Source organism: Rhinolophus sinicus, linkage group LG06, assembly GCF_036562045.2.
Source record: "Rhinolophus sinicus isolate RSC01 linkage group LG06, ASM3656204v1, whole genome shotgun sequence".
In the NCBI taxonomy this organism is placed as follows: Eukaryota; Metazoa; Chordata; class Mammalia; order Chiroptera; family Rhinolophidae; genus Rhinolophus; species Rhinolophus sinicus.
Genome location: NC_133756.1, coordinates 71,168,376 through 71,191,821, shown reverse-complemented (window position 1 = coordinate 71,191,821; position 23,446 = coordinate 71,168,376). Strand labels below are relative to the sequence as shown.

The window sequence follows — 23,446 nt, the reverse complement described above, 5'->3', positions numbered from 1 at the left end:
GCTTCCACTTTTTGGCTATTGTGGATAGTAAAGCCATGAACATGGGTGTGCAAGTATCTCTTTGAGGTGCTGTTTTCAATTTTCTTGGATATACATCCAGAAGTGGGATAGCTGGATCATATAATTCTATTAATATTTACACACGACTTTATGTAATTCTATATAATTATGTGATATATAATTATATACTTCTAGTTTTCTTTTTTTTTTTTTTTTTTGCGAGGCCTCCATAGTGTTTTCCATAATGGCTGTTTCATTTTACATTCCCACCAATAGTACACAAGGATTCCAATTTCTCTACATCTTTGCCAGCGCTTGTTATTTTCTGTCCTTTTGATATTATAGTAGCCATCCTAATGAGTGTGAGGTGGTATCTCATTGTGGTTTTGATTTGCACTTCTCTTATGATTAATAATGTTGAACATCTTTTCATATGTTTGTATGTCATCTTTGGAAAATTGTCTGTTCAAGTCTTTGCCCATTTTTGATAAGGTTACTTTTTTTGCTTTGAGTTGTAGAAGTTCCTTATATGTTTTGGATATTAATGCTGTATCAGATATATTATTTGCAAATGTTTTCTCCCGTTCTGTACGTTGCCTTTTCACTTATTGTTACTATAAGGTAGATATTTTTATACTCATTACTGTAATTGAATAAATGAATAATTGAATAAATAGTTCATATGGCTCTCTCCTCAAATACACAGTGAGATACTTAAGAGCCTTTTTTTGTCTTTTTACCTCTAACATCAACACAATGCCTGCTTGTGAATGTTTGTTGAATGAGAGAATAAACTGAGCCTCAAAGGGTTGTGGCTTTCTCAAATTTGCACCACTACCAAGAGGCAATATCAGAATTTGAATCCAAGGCTTTTGGATCCAAAATTAGTTTTCTTTCAACTATACCAGTGATTCTCTAATCACTCTCAAACATCTTCCTAATCCAAAAACCTGAGTCCCCTCTTTGATTTCGTGGGTGAATAAAGCACAATTCCAGCAAATTTCATTGTTAAATATGGTGAAGGCTACTTGCTAGTAACCTGCTGAGGAAGTTAGTAAATGTTGTAAAACATGATATTCATAAACCAAAATTAACATATCACTTGAGGTTCCTGAGGACTCAATAGCCATGTTTCTCCCAAGAAGTCCACTGCTGCTTGGTGCTTGGCAATGTTATGACATTTCTTCTGCACATAAACACATAAGTAGCTGGACCAGGAACTTTGGAAATGGTTTGACATTATCCAGTAGAGTTGAAGTTATGATCTGAAGACTCACCAGTTCCACGTATGTACCTTATACCTGTGCTGTCCGATATGGTAGCCTCTTGGCTACATGTGACTATTTAAATTTTCAATAAGTAAAATGAAATAAAAATTAAGTTCCTCAGTCACGTTGGTCACATTTCAAATTCTCAGTAGCGACATGTGGCGGATGGCCACTGTATTGTCCAACACAGATGTAGAATATTTTCATCGTTGCAGAAAGTTCTACCAGGTAGCACCATCCTAGAGAAATTTGTGTGCATGTTCACCTGGAGCCATAAACAAGAATGTTCCTAGCTCCACTGTTTGTCATAACCCCAAACTATCAGCAGTTTAAGTGTCCATCAACAGTAGAATGGAGAGAGGCTTATTCATATGATGAAATGTTATGCAACTGAAAATGAGTAAAGAGAGATGCATGCAGCAAAGTGGATGCATCTCACATATGTAAGATTGAGCAAAAGGAACAAGATACAAAAAATACATACAGATAGATTATCATACATATTTCCCATCCATGCAAAGTTTAAAATCATGCAAAACTCTACTATATTATTTAGTATACAGTAATACCCCCTTATCTGCAGGGGATATATTCCAAGACCCCCAGTGGATATCTGAAACACAATTATACTAAACCCTATATATACTATTTTTCCCTATACATACATATCTGTGATAAAGGTTAATTTATAAATTAGGCACAATAAGAGATTAACAAGAATAACTAACAATAAAATAGAACAATTATAACCATATACTGTAATAAAAGTTATATGAATGTTGTCTCTCTCTTACTCTCTCTGATAACCAACCTGATAACCAGATGGGCCCTAACTGACTAACTGGTGGGGGGCTATACAGTGTGGAGATGCTGGACAAAGGGATGATTCACTTCCCAGGCAGGACAGAGCTGGATGGCATGAGATTTCATCACCCTATTCAGAATAGTATGCAATTTAAATCTTATGAATTGTTTATTTCTGGAATTTTCCATTTAATATTTTCAGACCTCGGTTGACCATGGGTTACTGAAACCGTAGGAAGTGAAATTGTGGATAAGGGGGTAAAAAAGCCTGTGCGGTGGTAAAATAGTAAAGAAAAGTAAAGAAATTATTATCCCGGTGTTAGAGTTACGCTAGGGTAGTGGTCCTTTTCTATTTGGTCTTCATGGAAACCTATGCCAGTGGTTTGGTGAAGGAAATGTTTTTTTGTGTGTGTTTTTTTTGTTGTTGTTGTTGTTCTCTTAGACTACTGAGGAGGAAGATAGTAAGACTCAGTTAATTAATCAATCCATAAAAGTCTCTTCTAAGGTACATGCTATAGACTGAATGTTTGTATCACCCACCCACCCAAATGTCTATGTTCAAACCTATCCCCAAATGTGATGGTATTACAAGCTGGAGCCTTTGGGAGGTAATTAGGTCATGGGAGTGGAGCCCTCAGAAATGGGATTAGTGGCCTTATAAAGGGGACAGACTCCAGAGAGTTTCCTGGACCCTCATTGTGAGGACACAGTGAGAAGACTGACGTCTCTCAACCAGGAAGAGGGCTCTCAGCAGACATTAAATCTATTGGTGCCTTGATCTTGGACTACCAGTCTCCAGAACTCTGAGAAATAAATTTCTGTTCTCTATAAGCCCCCCAGTCTGTGGTATTTGGTGTAGCAGCCTGAACAGACTGAGACAGAAGGGTTTGGTGTGGGCATTATTGACATATTACTTTAAAGTAAAGGTGGTATAATTTACCATTTCCTCCTGATGGGATTATTTGAAAAGTTTACAGAGATTATAGTCATTTTATATTCCACTTAAAATAAAGTCCCATTTATTTACTTCCTATACTAAAAGTTTTGCCTCACTTCTTATTGCTAGTCATTTTGGGCAGGTAGAAGAGGAAGGATAGAAACTGAAACATGTTGTGGCCCAGAGTCAGTGTGAAGTTCCAACAGAGTTGCTGATGGATAAACAATGCTAAAAATGAGTCAATGCTTCTGCCATCAGACACTGTGTTGTCCAGTGTGCACATATTTACATGTGGATGGATGTGCTGCATTGCCCTCTAAATTTGGTTCCTGGACCCAGTTCAGCAGGGTGTCCAAGAATTCAACTTAATTCTGACAGTACCTGCAGATAGCATCAGATTCTACAGGTTAAGGGTTCAGTCCTTCAAGACTGTCCGTTCCCCACCCCCTACACACACACACACACACACACACACACACACACACACACACACACACACTTCAGATGCCAGCTGCCTGCCCAGGTTCTTCTGACCAATGGGCTATAATTTGGAAGTTCCAAAGATCCCCTCCGATTCATGATGCCAATTGCAAGTCCAGGTTCTTACCTGTACTTCTGACCAACGGGCTGCAAATCAGAGATTCCCACAATGCCCCTTTTGGGCTTGATTATTTGGCTACAACGACTCACAGAACTCAGAAATATGTTACTAGGTCACCAGTTTATTGTAAAAGGATATAACTCAGGAACAGCCAGATAGAAAAGATGCATAAGGCAAAGTATGGAGAAGCCTTCCATGTGGAGCTTCCATGCCTTCTCCAGGTACACAACTCTCTGCATCTCCATGTGTTCACCAACTAGGCAGCTCTCCAAACCCTCTCCTTTTGGCTTTTTATGGAGGCTTCATTGCGTAGTCACGATTGATTAAATCATTGGCCATTTGCAATTGATTTAACCTCCGCCCCTCCCAGAAGATGAGGTGGGGGTACTGAGAGTTCCAACTCTCTAATCACATGTTTGGTTTTTCTGGCAACCAGACCCCATTCTTAGGTGCTTCCAAAAATCACTTCATTCCCATAACAAAAGATAACTTTAGGGCCAGCAGGATGGCTCAGTTTGTTAGAGCGGGAGCTCTGAACAACAGGGTTGCCGGTTTGATTCCCACATGGGCCAGTGAGCTGCACCCTCCACAACTAGACTGAAGACAACGAGCTGCTGCTGAGCTTCCGGAGGGGCGGCTGGATGGCTCAGTTGGGCAGAGCACGAGCTCTCAACAACAAGGTTGCTGGTTCAATTCCCACATGGGATTATGGGCTGTACCCCCTGCAACTAAAGATTGAAAAATGGCAACTGGACTTGGAGCTGAGCTGCGCCCTCCACAACTAGATTGAAGACAACAAGCTGCCACTGAGCTTCCAGAGGGGCGGCCGTATGACTCAGTTGGTTAGAACACAAGCTCTCAACAACAGGGTTGCCAGTTGAATTCCCGCATGGGATGGTGGGCTGCGCCCCCTGCAACTAAAGATTGAAAATGGCCACTGGACTTGGAGCTGAGCTGCACCCTCCACAGCTAGATTGAAGGACAATGACTTGGAGCTGATGGGCCCTGGAGAAACACACTGTTCCTCAATGTTTCCCAATAAAATAAAAATAAAAATAAAACGTATGAGTAAAACTTGGAAAAAAAAAAGACAACTTTATCACTCTCAACTCTTAGGAAATACCAAGTGTTTGAGGAACTGTGAACCAGAAACTGGGAAGAAGACCAAATATATATTTCTTATTATAAATCACAATGTCACACCCTCTGAATGTATTCCTGTCCTGAGCTAGGCAGCCTCCTGAAGACATGGGCTCTGGACTCAGCACCCGGATAGAACCTGAGGAGTGAACAGCCCTTGACTAAACGCTTCAGGGTTTGCAGGCAACCCAGTTCAGCCCAACATGTCTTTAGAATTGGAGAGTTTTGCTGCTTCAGTTAATATTCAGTTTCTGATTAGTCAGAATAGAGCCCCTCTGATTGGTTAGTGAATATGCTGATGGGGATATAGTTCCACAGCTCTAACTGGATGTGGAAAGGCTCAGTCCTATTCGTTGAAATAGGATTCCAGGAACTCCTTTACAAGGGCTGGCTCAAAAGGCAGGAATACAGTGCAGTTTAGTATAGGCTTCTCCCTAAAGTGCAGCTTGCATGAGAAGCCCCTGTTTAGAAACGGCTGCTAGGCTCTGGTTTTGTTTTTGTTTTTAATTTGAGCCCAGTTAACCACCAGGAGCCCTTCTCAGGGTTCATAATATTAATGAGTTGCTTTAGTTTAGAATAAACATTTTTTCCTCTTGCAAATAAATCCCATATTTGTTTGTTTTACTTTTTATCAAATGTATGTACTTTATTTTGCCATGTATAATGTGCACTTTTTTGCCCAAATTTGTGAGGGAAAAATAAGAATGTGCATTATACATGGATAGTATTATACTATAATTCCATGTCAATATAAATGTTTTAAATTCTTTTATTTATGTTTATGAGTTGAAAGTGTAACTCTAGAAATCAATAAGGATATCCGTATGCAAAATAATACGCTGGAATACGATAACTGGTTTCATTGAATTTACAACAAAGAAGAGTTCTTGGCCTTCTATGATGCGTAAATATCATACATTTGTTACTGATACATAAAATTTCTTATACCTCGTATCTGTTCTTGTGTTTTGTAATTATCTGTTACATAAAATTTCTTGTACCATAATATGTTTAAAAATAAATGCTAAGATTCCTTTATAATACAAAAAACAAGTACCTAAATGCAAACAAATAAAAATTTGAATTAAAAAATTAAAACGAAAGTTTTTTTCCCCTGAAAGTTTGGGCCAAAAAACATGGGTGCGCATTGTACATGGCAAAACACAGTATATATTTATTTTCAAAAGTCAATTAAATCATCAAGTTACACAAAAAATAGTCCTAAATCACTTCCCGTTCTCCCTCCTCTCCAATTTCTCTTTCCTTCATGTCAGCTATGTGCTTTTAGCTGATTCTTTTGGTGTTTACCTCTAGATCTCTAATTAACTAGTCTTATATTGCTATTGCTTTATTTTTCAGTTTAAGGCATTCCATGTTTTCTTTCTTCCATGAAAGATGAAGATGCAGTTGTTGTTCCTCCCTTGGCCCCCTCCCACACATTACCCTTCCTTTCTTCTTCCCCTCCTCCCAATACTGTCATATTTTACGTCAGTTTCGGTATTCACTCTAGTGGGACTATCTACTGATCAGAGCAGAGCCTGAGCTGTTGTCTGTCTTTCCTGTCCAGCTATTAGTTTTTCCCAATTATCAATTATCTTTTTAAAAAAGAATTGTTTACTTTTCTGTGTGGCTATAACTAATTTGATCCCAAACTCTCGGCCTATGGTCTAGATCCCTTTCCAGAATGTTCTTTTTCATCAAACATCCTATGGATTTCATCTTCATGAAAGCTCTCTGGGCTGGCTGCCCCTGGGCAGGTGCATGCTGGGGTCTCATGCTGTCATGGCTGTTATGCTGGGGTCTCCCTTCACCGTCTTATGGGATTCCCTTCACCTCTCTCCTACGTTGGATCACCAGTTCTTTGACTTATTTATTTATTTATTTTTTTATCTCTTTGTCTTTTTGCCCTGGAAGATTTCCAATTTTACTGTGAACTTTCAATTTCTGATATAGTTTCAATTTCTAATAGCACCTCTTCTATTCTTTGGATGCAACTTTTTGATATCCTCCCACTTCCTCCCACAAATAGGCACTCTTCTCTGTATATCACTTAACATTGTTTTTAAAAAATGCTGCCTCCTGTTTTTAAAAAATGCTGCAGCCATGGCTCGTGATCCCAACAAGCATCTGAAGCATGTAATGGATCCAAAACATTGGATAAACGGACTCATGTGTTTGCTCCTCATCCGTCTACCGGTCCTCACAAGCTGAGGGAATGTCTCCCTCTCATCATCTCCCTAAGGAACAGACTGAATATGCCCTAACAGGAGATGAAGTAAAGAAGTTTGCGTGCAGGCATTTACTAAGATTGACGGCAAGGTCCAAGCTGATGTGACCTCCCCCGCTGGTTTGATGCATGCCATCAGTATCAGCAAGACCAGAGAGAACTTCTGTCTGATCTATGACAACAAGGGTCGCTTTGCTGTTGGATCATATTACACCTGAGGAGGCCATGTACAAGTTGTACAAAGTGAGAAATACTTTTGTGGGCACAAAAGGAATCCCGCATCTCATGACCTATGATGCTAGCACCCTCCACTACCCTGACCCCTCATCAAGGTGAATGACACCATTCAGATTGATTTGGAGACCAGCAAAATTACTATTTCTTCAAGCTTGACACTGATAACCTGTGCATGGTGACTGGCGGTGCTAACCTGGGAGGAATTGATGTGATCACCATAAAGAGAGACACCGTGGTTTTTTTGATATGGTGCATGTGAAAGATGCCAATGGCAACAGCTTTGCCAACCTGCTCTCCAACATTTAGCTGTTGGTAAAGGCAACAAATCTTGCATTTCTCTTCCCCGCGGGAAGTGTATCCGCCTCACCACTGCGGAAGAAAGAGACAAGAGACAGGCAGTTAGACAGAGCAGTGGGTGATCTAGGTGACACGATTGGAAGGGTCTTCATCCCTAATTAAAGATAATATAGCATGAAAAATAAAATGGTGTCTTGACCCCTTTTTGAGGCCCTGGCTGGAGGCTGGACAGCTCCTCTTAATGCTAAAGTGGGTTCTGGAAGTTATCTTCTCCCTGCAGCGTCCTATTGCCTCCAGGTTGTTTCCCTCTTTCTTTGTTTTGGTCTCTTTCACATTAGAGTCTCTCCTTAGATGTCAGTTAACCCTGCTCCTAATTAAGAATTGGAATTAAGCCCCTGATTGGGACCCCTGAGAACAGATAGGTCGTGCTGACCGAGAACAATACTTTAGAATGATTTGCATGGGCCCTTTGACGAGGAACTGCTAGGTCCATATCTTTAGTTCTTTCTTTGGGGCTGGCTGGGTTAGGTATGCACACACACACACATACACACACATACCCAGGATAGTGCAGCACCCTGCTTGGAGTGAGAGCCTGGCTGCCAACATCTGGAAGCCTATTATAGCGGGACACTTTAACTGCCTCATTCCTCAGTGTGTAAACATTCACACCATTTCTTCCTTCAGTAGAATCTCCTCACCCCTAACTGTGCCTGGCATCCCAGAGAACTTCTCCTTTCCCCTCTTCTGAGAATAGCTCTCCCACCTTCTGCTGTCCTGGAGTTGGGGAGGGGATACATGGATTTACTGCTTCTTAAACAGCCTTTACCTTAGTCTCCCTAGGATGAAAGGCATACTTCCTTTACCCATGTTTCCTGCGTCTTCTAAGGATTCTGAGCTGTAAATCAAGCTGTTTTCAGCTTTCCCCATTTGTTTAGCATTCAACTTTCTCAGGTCAGCTAAATCATTTCCCACTGGTCCATCTGTTTTCCAGCTTCCAAAGTTTCATTTGTTTTCTCTCTCATTTTCCCTGCCCCTATGTGGGTTTTACTTGTTTCGTTTTTAGCATTTCAGAAGGTAGTGAAATGAGATGCGTGTGCTTATGGTGTATCTTTACCCAAAACTACATCGTGTTTGTAACAATTGCTTATTGTATTTAAGGCTATAGGAATACTGCAGAAATGGCCTAGAAATCTTTTATTTCATTGGTATAAGCCCTGAAGGGAACCCAAAAACTTTGCCATTCTGAAGCTGCCTTTGGGATATTGATTTTAAGCTATTTATTAAGAAACAGAGGACTCAAAGAACATTTGAACCTCTTCCCTTTCCTACCTGAGAGATTCAGACAGAGAACTCTACCTGCTTTAGGAAGGGAGCCTTGGGTAATTAAGAAATCTTCATCCTAGATTAGTCAGGAAGACTCCAACTCTGTTAGCCAGATACCCAATGTGTCCCATTGTTTCTGAGTTGCCCAGCAAGAATTTGCCTGCCATGTACGTTCCAGTCTTCCTTAACTACCTGTAAATTGCCCATTCTCACTTCTGAAATCTAAGACCCCATCCCCCATGCCTTTTTCTCCTTTGTCCAAAACGTTATGCATACCCAATGTTGCCTCACTGTCTTTGGAATTTTCATGCTTATGTGAATTCCCCATGGGCATGTATTAAAGTTTTGATTTTACCTTGTTAATCTCTGTTAATTCGATTATTATCCCAGCTAGTAGAACATAGAAGTTGGGAGGAAAATTGTTAATTTTTTTTTTTAGCCCCCATAACCCCTAAGAGAAAAGGAAATTTACAAAGTCTTTATTTAGATGAATGCCTAATTCTTTCATCTCCATATCCTGTTAAGAATCTTTCAAGCAGGCCAAGGAAGGTAGAGGAGAAGGTAGTTTTGAATCAATTGAGAGCTTTTTCTGGTCTCTCTCTTTAATTGACAGAGCTTTAAAGATCATATATAGCTTCCCTTACAACAATGAAAAGAAAAACCACAAAAAGACAGGGTTACTGGGTGGGCAGGGGGACAAGTAGAATTTTATCACTGACATTGTTTAGAATTGCCAGCACATGGTGATAATAAAAAACAGAGGGTTTTAATTGGTTTGTTTAAAATCTTTATAGCCAAAACCACCCCTTATTGTCTGCACCCAAGCTGATGGCTCCTTCCCCTTAACACACTACTGCTTGGCGGTTTTAGCTGAGGATGCTGGGGAAAAAGTCTTGTAGAGTGAGGTGGAGATTTTAGACTTCAGGCAGAAAATTGAAAGTTTCTGGGGTTTCAGAAATTTTAAAACTTTAGAAATTGTATGTAGCTCTGCATCTTATTTCATCTCTATAAAATTCCACATGTGTGTTAAAAAACAAAATTCAACCAAGTAAATCAGAAGACCTGATTGGCTTTATTGGAGGATTCCCGAATAGAGCAAGATCCCATCCAGTACCCAGAGAGATGCTGTGAGGATTTGTGCAAAATAGAAAGTTCTTATAGGAAACTGGGCAGGACAAGAAAGTTATTAGCAAAAGAGAAGAAGAAAGGATCATTTCAGGCAAGTCTGGCCTGTCTGGGGGAAGGCACAAGGGTCTTATCAGGCAGATTACCTCACCAGCGCTGATCAGGAAATTCCAGTTTAAAATTCCACTCCTGGGAGGGGCTGAAACTGCAATTAAATCTGGGTTTGCTGTCCTGGGGGTAAATAGCCCCACCTTGGGCCTATAGTTTCTTTTTCTCTAACATGGAAATCATGTGTTTTCTCATATTACTCTTCATTACAGTCATGAATTTAATACATATGTATTAAGAACTAATTATGTGCCAGCCCTGAGCTGGGAGTTGAGGGATTCAAAGCCGGGTCCTGAATGAAGGCCCTGGTAGTTGGAATGGAAAGGCTTGGACTTGAAAAGGACTGGACTTCACAGCACATGTGGCTGCAGAGAAGAGAGGAGTGTCTCGATGACTCCCAGGTTTCTGGCTCCCCTGGTAGCAGGGCAGACAGTGGTACAACACATCAAGATGGGAAATCAGGAGACAATCAGGAATGAAATACTTTGGGGCATAATGAGTTTGCACTCTCAGCAGGCAAGTGTGTAAATTGATGTAAGATTTGGGGGTTTTGCCACTTGGGGTGGGTATTTGACACCATAGGAATAAGGGAGTTGCTTGGACAGAGTGTGAAGAGCAGAGAATGAAAGAGAACATGGCTTCCAACCTTGAAGGCGGGTAGAACAATGAGGATGGGGGTGGGAGACGGTGGAGGAGACAGGAAACCTGGCCAGAAGGAGGGCAGTGTCCCTCAAACAGAGAGAGGACAGACTTTAAAGAAGGGTGTGGACAACCATGCCCAGTCCTCCCTGGAAGGCCACCTCCCATGCTGCACGCGGCATTCTGGGAGCAGGCAGCCACATGCCCAGAGGGGAAGGCAAGGAGAGCAAAGCTGTGGCTCTCGTTCAATTATTTTTAATCTCCTTGCAGATTTCGTAGGTGCTCAGCAGCATTTTCTTCTAGAGACAAAGCTGAAGGCTGCTCGGGGCCTGGGCGTAGCTCCAGCAGATTTAATTGCTGAGTGAGAAGCTTCTCCAGAGCTTTGGTGTCCCAGCTTTGGATGGGCAGAGCCATCCACCCTTCAGGAAAAGGCCCACTCTGAGTGGGGCATTGCTTTGTGCATTTCTTCTGAGTGGGCAGCATCCATCCGGCGCTCAGAAATCATTCTAGACACCGCACAAAAGAGACATGACATCAGCCTTTTCCCCTTATTCTATGCTCTTCACCTTTTGTGTTTGAATTTGAGTTTAAGTGAGATGTTATGCTTATAAAGGAGAGTATTTGAGGCCCTATTACAAGGTAAAATATATTTTATTTCATAAGCTTTTTTTTTCAGCCAGCAAGATTTAGAGTTTTTCAACGAAAGATTTCAAGTCTTATTAAAGACACAAATTAATTAATCTATTCAACATCCCTGGTAAAGTAGGAAAGAGCAGTTATCTCTGTTTTGAGGAGCTATTTTTTGGACAGATAGTTTGGATAGATAACCAGGTGCTATGAGTACATTCATTCACTTATTCATTCAACAGATATTTATTGGCTGCCTACTCTGTACAAAATAATGTGTATGAAACTATGGCCTGCCCACAGGGACATAGCCAGCTGGGGAGACAAGATAAAACATGCACACAAAGTTTAAAACCACTGCAAAGAACAAGCGCCTATGCCATGACTTACTAAATGAAACGCAAAGGGTAAGAGCTTTTGTTGTCAGAGCCATCACTTGGGCCTGTCTGACCTGGGAGGCTGGTGGAGGAGGTGGGCCTCCCAGTGGGGTGTTGCAGAGGGGCCTGCCCCACGTAACCCTCTGCCACTTGCTGGCTCTCAGCCTCTCTAGAATGGGGAGACCTTTACCTACAACAGTTGTAGAAAGTGTTAAGCCATATTTAGGCCAGGAGCAGAAACCTTATCTTAAAAGCCATCTTGTCTTGATTCTGTCTTGCTTTAGCTCCTAGGGGTCTGTGATCTGTGGGCCTGGGTGAGCCTGGGCGGTCCAGATGGTGACCTGGGGCCAGGGTGTGGAGCTGGAGGGCTTGGTCATGCCCTGAAACCCTTTGTCAATGAAAACCCCCTGAAGCATTGAAGGGGGAACAGCCTCGTTTACCCCCTCCTATAAAACTCCATACCCCTCTTTGCTGGGGAGGTTATGATCTTTTCCCTCTGCTCTGGCCTGACCTCCGGCAGCTCACACACACCAAATAAATTCTAATAGACCAATCTTGTTCTCCCGTGACTCATTCCTCCGGCTGTCCCTAACAGAAAGCACTCAGTGAGTGTGGCTGATGTTATTCTCCCCCATCCCCCCCACCCTCAGCTGGTTGACTCTTTCTCCAGAGTCCTGCTCTCCACTCCCACCCGTCTTCTCACTGTGTTAGAACTGCCTGATGCCTTGTCTGCTGCCCTCACTCTCCATGCCACTGTGAAGTCCCACCTCTTGGTACATAGTGGGGCTTTGTAAATACTTGTTGAATAAGGGAAGAAAGAGCCTTACAGAGAGTAGAGAGTATGGTCTGAGCCAAGGCCGGGATGTGCTTGGGGTGTTCAGAGGAGAGTGAACCTGTTTGGTTGGAGTAGAGGGTGTGTGTGAGAGCAGTGACAGATAGATGGGGACCCAAAGGTGGCACGTTGTATGTGTCCATGCAGCAGGCTAAGAATCGGGACTTTGTCCTCCTCGTACCAGGGAAACATGGAATGCTTTAGAACATGGGTCTGACTGACAGAAAAATGTGGGAGGAGATCAACCTGTGTCACTGTAGGATGACAGGACGGGCAAGGGGAGAGGCGGAGAGAGCAATTCACACTGTTGCAGTAATTCAGGTGAGACAGGCTGCTGGCCATTCCCAAGTGGGAATATAAAGGCAAACATACAGTTAAAAAATATATGTGTCTATATTCCATTAAAGAGTGTTTCAGTCACTTATAGGACAATGACACTTATAATTTTAAAATCCAAACAACTTTCCTTCAGGCTGTAACAGAATGACCTCAGCTCCTGAGCAAGGACTGATCTAAAACTCTGAACTTTCACTACTAAGTATCCACTCTTGTAAATAAGGCCTGTGCTTCACACTCGGAGGGAATTCTCTCTGGAGCCTGGATGAACCAAGATGGCAGCAGAAGAATCTGAGCAGCTCTTATCTTTCGTGTTTACTCTGACTCTCAGGAAACTCCAGGCAAAAAGTTTTCTCTGGAGGGAGTGTGTGTGTGTGTGTGTGTGTGTGTGTGTGTGTGTGTGTGAGACGTCTGTGGTGCTTCTCCAGATCTTATCTGGAGCTAAGTGCCGTCCAGTTGCTGCTAAACCTAATCTCTTGTTAAGAGAGTCTCTGGGGCTCAGTCAATCTGGGCTTAAAAAATACCAGAGTTTCATATTTGCGGGAGAAGGGGGGCAGGGCGGGTTTCAACAAACCTCTTGGCCTACAGGCAAGGAGCTAATGGCAAAAATGACTATTCAAAGAAAGTTGGGGTGTGTCAGCTTTTAAAAATTTTCCAGGATGAATTAATTTGGCAATGATGATTATACATGTTGGCAAACAGAGCAGGGATGAAAAATGCACCGTAAAGGAAGAAAGGGCGACTGGGACTGCACAGAGGGGCAGGGCATCAGACAGAGAAGACAGGAAAAACCGAGAAGAGATGAGGAAGGTGGGTGAGCAGTGCATGGGATGGAAAAGGAAAGATTGGATTTAAATGAACATTTGACTTTTTCATAGTTGGACCAGAATGTATTTTAAATGTATTTGAAAATGTGTACAGAAAATATCCATTATGTGGCAATACACGCTGCCCAATTCTCATTTTGAGTATTAGGAAATCTTGAAATCGATGTAGATGAAAATTTTGCATTTCTGCAGCATTACTCATAATAGCCGAAAAGTGTAAACAACCCACTGTCCATCAACTGATAAACAAAAAGGGTATATATATCTGTGGGGACAGAGCCCCAGAGAGTAGTTTACAGGCTCTCGGCCTCACTTGGAGGGGTGCTGGCTCGGGTGGTGAATGGCCGTCGGCTGTGGCTGATTGGCCGTTGGCTGTGGCCGGTTAGCCAATTGGCCGCTGGTATAACTGCTGCGACTACGGAGGAGAGCCGAGCAGAGCCTAAGAGAGCGGAAGAGGAGGGCCGAGGAGAGCGGAAGAGGAGAGCCGAGAGAGAGGAACAGAGGAGAGAGTGGAGAAGAGTCGTTGGTCGGTCGGTTGGCGGAAAAGCGGACGGCAGGTCGGCGTACGGTGGGCCCACCCTCCAGTGAGACCATAGTGGTATGACTCCCCTACCTATGGCTCCATGGGTGTTCCTTTTCGGCCTCACCATATCCTGTGTTCTTGTGTGGGGAGCGGGAGCAGAGACCCCGCAGGCCGCCCCGCCTGAAAGATGGCGCGGTGAGAAGGCCTCCGCGCACGACAAATGGCGCAGCCAGCAGGGTCTCCCGCACGACAATATCCATACAATGGAATATTTTTCATCCATTAAAAAAAATGAAGTTCTGACATTTGCTGCTACCTGGGTGAACATTGAAAACATTATGTTGAGTGAAAGAAGTCAGCTGCAAAGAATCACATAGTGTATGATTTCATTTATATGAAATGTCCAGAATAGGCAAATTCACAGAGACAGAAAGCAGATTAATGGTTACCTGGGACTAGTGGGACCTGGGGAGTGACCACTAACATATGGGGTTTCCCTTTGGAGTGATGAAATACTCCAGAATTAGACAATGGTAATGATTGCACACCTTTTTGTATATATTATGCTAAAAGCCACTGAACTGTACACTTTAAAATGATGAATTTCATGATATCTGAATTATATCTCAATTTAAAAAATAAGAAAAGAATGTTGCATGTTCATGATTTCACTTCTCAATTTGGGACCTACTCTTTTTGTTTTGTTTTGTTTTTATTTAAATTTTCCCCATCCTGGAATTATTAATAGTATTTTAGTCACATGTTTCAAAATTCAAAAGATATAACATGAAATAAAGTGAAGTCTTTCTCTCACTCCCCTTCACCCCCCCCCCCAGCTACTCAGTTCCCTTCTCCAAAAGTAAGCAGTGTTACCAGCTTCTTGTGTGACTTTCACAGATTTTGTGTACACAGGCAAATATATATGTAAATATTCGTGTCCCTCCTCCTTTTAAACAAATAGTGACATTCACACAGCTCTGCACCTTGTTTATGTCACTAGACAACGTATCCGGCTGAAGTCTTTCCCACATCAGTACATGCAGATCTCTGCCATTTTCTAACTTGTGCGTAATAGTACACATTTCATTTAAAAAGTCCACTATTGATGGACATTTGGATCTTTTCAATTCTTTGGAATTTCAATGAATAATTACTTCATATGTGATGTGACAATTTGGGGCCCAAGAGCGGTCACCCCAAAATATTCCACAATGGCATGTTGTTGATTACTTTGAATTAAAATTACTTGACCAGCAGCTAGTGCCATGAGGACACTTGACCCTCCCTGTCTCCTTGAATGCAGCAAATAAATTCCCCACGTGAAAGGTGTCCTGTACCTGGAAGAAACCCCTTATTGCTAGAGTTAAACAACTCAGAGCCAGAGTCTGTATATTGAGATCTTACTACCTTTTCTAATTTACCACTTTGTTTAAATTCCTCATTAATGAATACCCAACCTTGCTTAGATTCCTTTCAAATGAGCACTTTTTTTTTGTTCTGTCAATTTTTCACAAATTTATTCTTTTTTTTAAAATTACCTAAATAGTATAAAAAGGTGCCTGGTTCGATCATTTCTTTGAGCCTCATTTTATGATCTGAGCATTGTATTGTGATTCTCCCATGCACACATGTTAAATTAGTTTTTCTCCTGTTAACCTAGTCTTGTGTCAATTTTTATTATTTTATTACTTGTCCAGCTGTAAGAACTAAAGGGGGGGAGGGGAATTCTCCCTTCCCCAATACATACATATATGACGATATTTGTAGGTTAAATTCTTAGAAGTGCATTTGTAATTTTGGTAGATATTTTCAAGATCTCTCCACAAATTTGGGCATTGGTTTATCCTCCTACCAGCAAAATATGAATGTACTCATCCCCAGATACTTGTCAACACATGGTTCACATTTTGATCTTGCCAATCTACATGGTGAAAAAAGTTACCTCACTGGGTTTTAACTTGGCTTTTTCTTATTATCAGAGAGATTGACAAATTTTTTAATGTAAAGAGCCTTTTTTATGAGCTGTCTTTACCCATTATTTTATGGAGTTTGGTCTGATTCTTTTTAATTTTTAAGAGCCTTTGTCTATATCTTTGTCTGTGATATGAGTTGCAAATATTTCTTTCCCAGTTCGTACTTTGTTTTACTTTGATAGGTTTTCTTATGAAGATTTTTTTTTTTTCATGAGGTTGAATTGATAGATCTTCTATGGTTTCTGGAAGTCATATTTAGAAACTATTTCAAGATGATAAAATATTTTTCTCATGCTTTATTCTAGTTACTAGATAGTACTTTCGTGGTTTTATTTATTTATTTATTTAAAACAATCTTTTTATTGGAGAACAGTGTGTTTCTCCAGGGCCCATCACCTCCGAGTCGTTGTCCTTCAATCTAGTTGTGGAGGGCACAGCTCAGCTCCAAGTTCAGTCACCATTTTCTGGCAACCTTGCTGTTGAGAGCTCACGCTCTAACCAACTGAGCCATCTGCCCGCCCCTATTTACTTATTTATTTATTTATTAAAATTTAAATCTCTGAGGCATTAATTTTGTCGAAATAGCAACCCAACTTTTTCTTTACCAACTAGTTCTGCAGATTTCCCAATACCAACCTACTGAACAGTGCATATTTTCTCCAAAGATTTTAAATGCTGCCTTTATCATATATTTAAATTCTTATCATTTGATCTTTTTGTGGATTTTATATTCTGATTTATTATCTATTCATGCAGCATCATCACACTGAAAAAATTATTGTAAGTTTAAAATATGTTTTAATATTTGTCGGCCTAGTCTGCTCTCATTGCTCTTTGTATCCAGAATTTAAAACAATTCTTTCTTTTTTATTTGCCATCTGAACCAGTATCTAATCACTGTGGGTTTGTGACCCAGAACACTGGGTTATCTGGGTGCCTCCCTGGAACATTTCATGAAGTCCTTGATTGATAGCTCTGTCCTGTAATACTGTCAGCTATGCTCCCCAGTTTCTTTCTATAAAGACTCCTGCCAGTGATTTATTTGAGGTCCCTTCATGACTTTGAAATCGTCCTCTAAGGGCCTCACCAAAATCTGGCATACGTCATAACTTTGCCTTACCTGGTGCTTTAGGGTCCCAGCTTCATTGACGGGCCTGTTTGCCCTTCCACTCAGCATGTCCTCCTTCCTGTTTTGTCTCCCTCTTCTCTCTGCATGGGAGAGAAGTTACTCTCCGTGGTGGCCACGGACTCACTGACGCTCTCTCTTTAAGAAGTGGGGCTTAGTTCCCTTCCACTTCAGTTTGAGCTGAACCTAGTGATACCTCTATTGAACATAGTGCTATCACTTGATGGTGTGTGGCTTCCCAAACAGTCACAAAAAGCATGGTGGCTTCTTTCTCACTCTCTCGAACCCCTTGCTCTAAAGTAAGTCAGCTACCATATTGTGAGGACATTCCAGCAGCCTTCTGAGGAGACTCACATGGTGAAAACATGAGGCCTTCTGCCCTAGCCATATCACTGAGCCATCTTGAAAGTGGGCCCTCCATCTCCAGTCAAGCCTCAGATGACTACCACCCTGGTTGACATCTTAACTACAACCTCATGAGAGACCCTGAGCCAGAACTGTCCACCCAAGCTCTTTCCAACTTCCTGATGCACAGAAACTATGTGAGATAATTAGTGTGCATTGTTGTTTCAATTATTGAGTTTGGAGTAATTTGTTATGGAGCAGTACAGTCTCTATTCTTATAAATTACAATTGAGATGAAGTTCATCACCTGTAGCTTGTGTGCCTCTGACATCTCCCATGGTTGGGTATAAATGTGTCAGAAGTACAACAGTACCCCAAATTTTAAAGCTCTGAACTGACACCTAATTGATTAACTTGGAGTATTGGTATTTTCCTAAATTTCCCCTCTTCCCCAGTTATTCCCTTTAGGAGTTAGTGTATGGCTTAGGAGTCAGTTTTGTTCACCCACGTAATGGAAGCTGCTGCCAGGAGCTCTGCAGTCTCTCAGGGGATGTTGATTTCCTGCTCTTGTGCTACACTGACCATTGCTATTGTCAACAGAAACAGCTATATTCCCCCTGCCCCCAGCCTGTTCAAACCCACTCTTTGGACTCTTTCTTCCTTACCCCTCAGAAGAAATTTAGGACAGATCCTGTGACTTGTCTGGTCAGTCTCAGATGACAAAAAATCTCTAGTTACTTCAAGTCTTGCAAATCAGTTTCATTTTAGGAATTCAATGGTCCAGTTTTGTGTAACAGTCAAAACTCAAAATCTTTGCATCTCATTGAAAATTAATCCTCTTCTCTCCCACAGTTTTGGTATGATTTAGACGGGTTGCCACTAGTAGGAAAGAGATTTGGGGAGACGTCACTACTTCCTCACCTGGAGATTCAACCCTTCTTCCTACAGCTTGCTAACCATGGGTTCTGACCCCTCCAGGATCAAAGCAAGGTGGAGAGGAGATAGTAGGCTAGACAAGTAAGGGTGTTGGGAATGAGAAGTCTTCCTGGAATAGATCTATCTTGAGCTGGCATCGAAGTTCTCTGGGCTTGGCAGATGTTTATAGTTGATTCTATCTCAAAAAACACTTTCATGAGATTTTTAGTGATACTTAACCTGTAAAAATGCTGGAGGAGGGATCCCTGAGGGACTCTCACTGAACTTTCTTTAGCACAGGTGAAGGCATTTCCGTCAGCTGGTGGTGGCAGCTTCTGTCCGCTCACTTCTCCTTGCTTCTCCAGGTAACCTTCTTGGGCAGATTCTGTGACAACTTCAGGCCAGCTTTCTCTAGACATGCCCTATCTCTTATCCATGTGAACAGCTCACAGACTCCGAAAGTGCAAGCTGTTCCGTGTCAGCCATGGCTTCTTGCCTTGAGGGGTTCTGAGACACAAGTCCTAGTCCAGCATCAGTCCACTGTATCCCATTAACTTAAGGGGACACAGGTCAAGCTCCCCAGCTGGTCCTCTTGAAGGTCCTCCCACTGGTCTTGAAGCAAGGGGGAGGTGCCCGCCCCCTCTACCTACCCCATTGTGGGGAGGGAGTGAGAAATGCCAAAGCACTTCAAGAATTATTCCAAAGAAATTCTCTCTACAATCTCTAACTCCCTTTTGGAGTCTTCAACCTCTTGAATAGAATTGAGGGTGGTGGTCAGCCAAGGAGCACAAAGATGGTCTTTGACTACTTTCTTATGAAAGATCACTTTTGCTAATCTGAAACAAATAATAACAACTACTGCTGTCATGTACTGAGGGTTTTCTACATGGCAAGACATTGTTTTCAGTGCATTAGCACATTTAATCCTCATTATAACGGTTCGAAAGATGTGCCATTATTATCATCTCCATTTAGTTCTGAAGTCTGAGCACTTTACGCAGTGAATAAGTGATAGAGCTCAGATCTGAACCCATATGGGCTGGCTCCAGAGCTCACTAGCTTAGTCAGCACCTCATCTGTATGTACCCTTTCCTTGTTAACAAAGTCCATTGAGGGGTATTTAGAGTAGACTCCCCTTAGATTTAAAAGGAAAAACACTTTTAGCTATGACAGAATCCTTAGTCATGGCAAGAACCGGGCTTGATTCTTACCTCCTTTCATATTTCCCATCCTGGGAAGTAGCCCTTATTGTGTCATTCACAGATTGAGGAATCTTAGAAGGAAATAATTTGCCAAATGTTGCATTGCTAGTAAGTTTCAGCACCTGACTTCAGAGCTCTTCCCGCCTGACTTCAGAGCTCTTCCAGTTCTTTCCTTATCACTACTTGTCCATCTACCCTCGGGGCAATCTCAGACTCAGAGGCATTTGCAGGATGGATGCTGCACAGGTGACTTCTGGGGCTGAGTAGGTAGGTTTCCAGTCATTTCCCTTCTCTTCCCCTCCTGCCTTCTCAACATCTCAGTAGTGTGTTCTAGCCTCTTGTTACTCAAATATGCTTCCCAGGGCAGCAGCACCCAGATTACCAGGGAGGGAGTTTGTTGGAAACAAAGGATTTCAGGCTCCACTCACCTACACAGTCAGAATCTACTTTTTAACATGATCCCCAGGGGGTTCACATTTACATCAAAATTTGGGAACCACCAGTCTAGTCACAAACTCCAAACCCTCCTATCCAGGAACTGGTAATGCAACTCCTACAAATAGAGTTACTGGAGTTACTGTCTTCCTTCCTTCCTCGCTCCCTCCCTCCCTCCCTCCCTCCCTCCCTCCTTTCCTTTTCTCCTCCTCCTCCTCCTCCTCCTCCTCCTCCTCCTCCTCCTTCTCTCTCTCTCTCTCTCTCTCTCTCTCTCTCTCTCTCTTTATCTCTCTCTCTCTCTCTCTCTCTCTCTCTCTCTCTCCTCACTCAATCTAGAGTATGAACCCAATTTCCAGGGAATTGAGTTTCATTAGAGGGAGGGGAGCTGGGCAAGGGTTATCAAATCATTAACCCAATGAACCCTACCATGGACATCTCCCTTCCAGATTAACAATTAAAGCAGCTTTTATTCAATGAATCAGTACTAGACGTGTATTATAAACTAATGGATATCCTGTTGGCTTCTCTAGCTCAACCAGTTTAAATATGAACTGCTCAGCTTTTGCCCCCAGTACATTCCTCTTTTTGCATTTTATCTTCCTGTTGGAACTAGCATTGCCCTCCCCTGATCCTGGGCATTCCTTTGCTCCAACTTCCTTCTGGATGTTTCACATCAGCTATTTGTTAGGGCCCCACCGTGGCCTTTCTCTCTATGCTCCTTTCTCTACTGGCTCACCTGGACAATGGTGTTAGCTCTCAGAATTTCCCCCCAGCCTCTGTGTTCTCTCTGGTACACACCACCAGACCTCTGGTATCCTCTGCCTTTTGTATCGTGAGGGAAGAAAACTAATTTTCCTTTTACCTTTCTAAGTTCTTACAGCTGGTCTAATAATCAAATTAACATGAGACAGATTAAAAGGAGAAAAATAACCAAATTTATTATGCATGTACATATGGGGGGTTCCATGAGAATATTCGACAGGAAAAGGAATCAGGCAGCTGAGGCTTATATGTCATTCTGGACTAAGGAGAGGGAGCCAGGGGTCTGGGACTTCAAAGGGAAAGCAGGCCATCCACAGGGAGATGAGAAAGAGCAAAAGTGTGGTAAACCAGTTATTGCCCGCCACCCAGAAACAACGGAGTCTAACAAACAGACTTTGCTAGATTCTTCCGACTGCCACACGCTTAGTTCATATTTTGATGCTGAGGTGGTAGCTCTTCCTTTAAGCAGTTTTTTATCTCTGAATTCCTTTAGGAAGGTAAAGGGGGAGGTTCAAAATTTCTTTCTGAGTCTTTTGTTTCTTAAAATAATCAATATCCCCAAATGTATGTTTTAGGGCTGCAAACTCTGAATCCCCTTAGTGTGAGTTAGATCCCTCACTTTACCTGCTTAAAAACCATTAGTGACTCCCCTTGGCCTACAGAGCAAAACCAAGATCTGATTTGATTCTCTGCTCCCTGTCAAAATTTCCTTCTGGCAAGCTCCTCTCAGATTGAAACTTTCCAGCTCCCACCAGATGGAAATACCTGCTGTGGTCTGAGCATTCCTTTGCTTTCTCACCTCGGAGCTTTGGCCCCTTGGGTTCTTGGAATGCTCTTCTCCCGTGTATCTCTATGAAAGCTTCCCTGATTTCTGTCCTCCTCCCCACCCTGCCACTAGGAGTGACTGTCTCTCCTCCAAACACTCCCAGACCCTCTTCTGTACCTCAGATATGACAATTTCATGATCTTTCTCAGATGTCAAATTTCTTCCATTAGAATGCAAGCTGTTTGAATAAAAGTCCGTTTTAGTTTTTTAAGTAAAATGTTTCCACTATGACTATTAAATTTTAACTGTGGTAAAATACACATAACATATAATGTATATCCTTAACCATGTTTAAATGTACAATTGTCAAAGATAAACAAAGCTGGATGTTAGTTAAAGCAGGAAAATAAATTTCATTCAGTAACTACTGCAGTAGGGGAAACAGCTCAGCTCTTTTCAGATTTGCCAGAAATGACTGGGCATTTTAAAGGGAGGGTGTGGGAGCAGGGCTTCAAGCAGGGAGGAAAGTGAATGAAACATTTCAAAAAGCTGGAAAAGGGTTGATCAGTGTAAATGCAGCTAGGCCAGTTGTGTCCTCTAACTGGCATTTACCAAAGTTAGGCTTTTCCCCTTCCCAGACACTGGGGGTGAGTGGCCCTAGCCTTCTTGATGATACATTAAAAGGAATGGTTTTCAGGTCCTTCAGAAAGACTCCTGGGTTGTAGCAGAAACATACATATTTGAAAAGAGGAAAGATTTATAATTATAAGCTTTTTAAAATAAATGTTCTAAGAAAGGGATTAATTAGACGTTGGCTGGGAACAAAGGGTAAATTCTTTTGGCAGCCTTGAGATTTTCCAGACAGGCTCTCCAGGTGGGAGTGGGTCTTCCCTGTGATCAGGCCTTAGGCTGTTAGAAGCCATGCTAGCGTTTGGTCAAGTGTCTAGTGCAGGGGTTTGAGTTTATGGAGTTCTCACAGTTCAGTGACACTAAATACATTCACATTGTTGTGCAAACATCACCACCTTCCATCGCCAGAACATTTTTTATTTTGCAAAACTGAAACTCTGTACCCATTATACTCTAACCCCCATACCTTTCTTCCCCCAATCCCTGGAAACCAACATTCTACTTTCTGTCTCTGAATTTTACCACTCTATGTACAGTTAAAATCATACAGTTTTTGTCGCTTTTGACTGGCTTAATTCACTTAGTGTAGTACTCTCTGTTGATCTGAAAAATAAAACAGTTATTTTACCAACAAAAATGGGTTTATTCAAGAATAGCAGAGAATTGTAATTTGGGACATGCAAGCTATATGGCCAAACCATAAGCAAATCTAGAGGAATGGACTATTCTTTTATAGAGGAAAGGGGAAGTTGGAGGAGCTATTATAAACAAAGAGTCTGATAGGGTAGGTAGGTAGACAGAAATGAGCAGCAGGAGAAATTCAGCCTTGGTTAGAAAGCCCCTTGCTGCATCTCCTACTTGGGTGAAGACCCTAGCAGTTACCCAGCAGGATTACAGGTTCTCACATACCCCAAAGGGATGTGTTTACATATGACCCAAAACCAAGGTGGGGGGGTGTTTACATAGGACCCTAAATAAAAGAAATGCATTGCTAAATGCCAGAGGACTAGGCACCTCAGAGGGAGAGAGATAAAAGAAGTGAGAGGGGGAGGCAATTCTAC

General features: G+C 42.0%; 1 pseudogene; it reads left to right on the top strand.

Moving 5' to 3' along the window:
• Positions 1-6,853: 6,853 nt before the first annotated feature.
• Positions 6,854-7,633, top strand: LOC109454613 (small ribosomal subunit protein eS4, X isoform; annotated as a pseudogene).
• The last annotated feature ends 15,813 nt before the right edge of the window (positions 7,634-23,446 follow it).